The 2,500-nt window shown below is 43.0% G+C and overlaps 2 non-coding genes across 2 annotated transcripts in view; both read left to right on the forward strand.

Annotated features, from left to right (window-relative positions):
• TRNAS-AGA (transfer RNA serine (anticodon AGA)) overlaps window position 1 on the forward strand; it is an 82-nt gene extending 81 nt beyond the window's left edge. Inside the window, exon 1 of the tRNA in view lies at window position 1. This exon is cut by the window's left edge and continues 81 nt beyond it. This is a non-coding gene — a tRNA (tRNA-Ser).
• A 664-nt stretch (window positions 2-665) lies between these two features.
• Window positions 666-737, forward strand: TRNAQ-UUG (transfer RNA glutamine (anticodon UUG)). Its single transcript has one exon. It is a non-coding gene; the product is annotated as a tRNA-Gln (tRNA).
• The last annotated feature ends 1,763 nt before the right edge of the window (window positions 738-2,500 follow it).

Consider the following 2,500-nt stretch of genomic DNA (forward strand, 5'->3'; position numbering starts at 1 on the left):
GAATATGTTCATATAGTTTTTTGACTGATTACCTGAGAAGATAAATTTGCGTGTGTCCTGTTTTATGCCACATGAAGGTGATATGCGAACTTTGGGCAGGGTTTCTAGAACCAGACTGACTTTATTTTTGGATGCATTTTATATACGCCGATCTGACGCTACATCCCACGTGCGTCATGCCACTAATTAAAAGAAGCGCCATGAGTGCCACCAGGTAAGTGGTGCATCTCCCTCTTTTGTCTAGCAGTTACAGACCACTGCTTTGGCAGATGTACTGAGACATGCACTTTTATTCACAGCAACCTTCAATTATCTCTTGGATAAAACTTTTTACCACACAATGAAAATTTTTTAGCCACTTCTGGATGAACAGCTTTCTAACAGTATAAGTTTTGCAGTTATTTTTTTCTTCCCCTTTTTCCAAGTAACAGATCCAACACTCTATTTACTAGCCACTTTTCATCAACATTTAAAACTGTCATTGTTGAGATATCATGGAACTCTTGGCACACTTGTGGAAATAAAGTTTAGGAGATATTAATTTACCTTTGTGTATTAATTGTAGATTTGCACTACAGCTTTAGAGCCTTTTTTCACCATGATTCATGAGTTCATATGTGCTTTTTAGCACAAAAAAACTGCAGCCAGTTATTTTTTGTGCGTGTGGTTCCATGGTGTAATGGTTAGCACTCTGGACTTTGAATCCAGCGATCTGAGTTCAAATCTCAGTGGAACCTGGGCAGCTCTTTGTACATGTGTTTCAGTTTTTGCACTTACACTGAGTTCTCCTGTGCCAAAGGTTTAACATAAAAAGATAAAAAGAGAAAGTTAAAATCAACATGCAAAACAAAGATTTGAATGTTCCAAGCATCCATGGAGTGATCACTTTGAGTTCTATGGCCAAATCTACCTTTAAAGCAGGATTACGGAAACTTTAAATTGACTTTAAGTTACAGCACTCTTACGAACTGTGTCACGCAAAGCAACCATACCCTATGATTTATGTCAATGTTCACATAACACTTTTTCCAGGTGTATGAAACTGACAAGGATTTGAAGTTGAAATGGCTTCAGGAAATGTTGGCGTTTTCTTCCTGAATCATCTTTTCTTGTGTTTTTCAGAATTTCCTACAGCGGTTTGTAAGCATTTTTGGTGGTGTTTCTCTAAAATTATTTTGGGCATCTTTTGAGTCTGTTTTTGTGGCTTTTCTTTGTAGCTCACAAAATGCACCAAAAGTCTCTCAGGAACATTGAAGGAGTTTTCCTAACCTTGCCATTGAATTGTATTATAAGTATGGAGCTCTTCTAAATGAAAAACACCTGAAGAATAGTGTTGAGCATTCCGATGCTGCAAGTATCGGGTATCGGCCGATACTTGCTGTATCGGAATTCCGATACCGGGATTCCGATACTCTTGTGGTATCGGGTATCGGGTATCGGAACAACATTAATGTTAAAATGTGTAAAAGAGAGAATTAAAATAAAAAATATCGCTATACTCACCTGTCCGACGCAGCCGGGACTTCAGCGAGGGAACCGGCAGCGTTGTTTGTTTAAAATTCGCGCTATTACTTGGTTACGTGAATTCCCGGCTTGTGATTGGTCAGGTCGGCCATGTTGCCGGGACGCGGACCAATCACAGCAAGCCGTGACGAAATTACGTCACGGCTTGCTGTGATTGGTCCGCGTCCCGGCAATATGGCCGCCCTGACCAATCACAAGCCGTGACGTCACGGGAGGCTGGACACGCGCCCATTTTAAAATGAGCGCGTCCAGCCTCCCGGCTTGTGATTGGTTGACCGCGGCGCAACCAATCACAAGCCGTGACGTCACGGGAGGCTGGACACGCGCCCATTTTAAAATGAGCGCGTGTCCAGCCTCCCGTGACGTCACGGCTTGTGATTGGTCAGGGCGGCCATATTGCCGGGACGCGGACCAATCACAGCAAGCCGTGACGTAATTTCGTCACGGCTTGCTGTGATTGGTCCGCGTCCCGGCAACATGGCCGACCTGACCAATCACAAGCCGGGAATTCACGTAACCAAGTAATAGCGCGAATTTTAAACAAACAACGCTGCCGGTTCCCTCGCTGAAGTCCCGGCTGCGTCGGACAGGTGAGTATAGCGATATTTTTTATTTTAATTCTTTCTTTTACACATTTATATGGTTCCCAGGGCCTGAAGGAGAGTTTCCTCTCCTTCAGACCCTGGGAACCATCAGGAATACCGTCCGATACTTGAGTCCCATTGACTTGTATTGGTATCGGGTATCGGTATCGGATTGGATCCGATACTTTGCCGGTATCGGCCGATACTTTCCGATACCGATACTTTCAAGTATCGGACGGTATCGCTCAACACTACTGAAGAATGATATGCTTATTTTAGTTAACCGCTTCGCATTTTTGGAAACTTGATGTGATTAAAAGACGCCCAAAAGCCTGATAATATGAACAGCAAGTCTTTTTTACGTGGAAATTAATTTGTTCAGTGTTTTCAGC

Source organism: Ranitomeya variabilis, chromosome 2 (genome assembly GCF_051348905.1).
Source record: "Ranitomeya variabilis isolate aRanVar5 chromosome 2, aRanVar5.hap1, whole genome shotgun sequence".
NCBI classification, from domain to species: Eukaryota; Metazoa; Chordata; class Amphibia; order Anura; family Dendrobatidae; genus Ranitomeya; species Ranitomeya variabilis.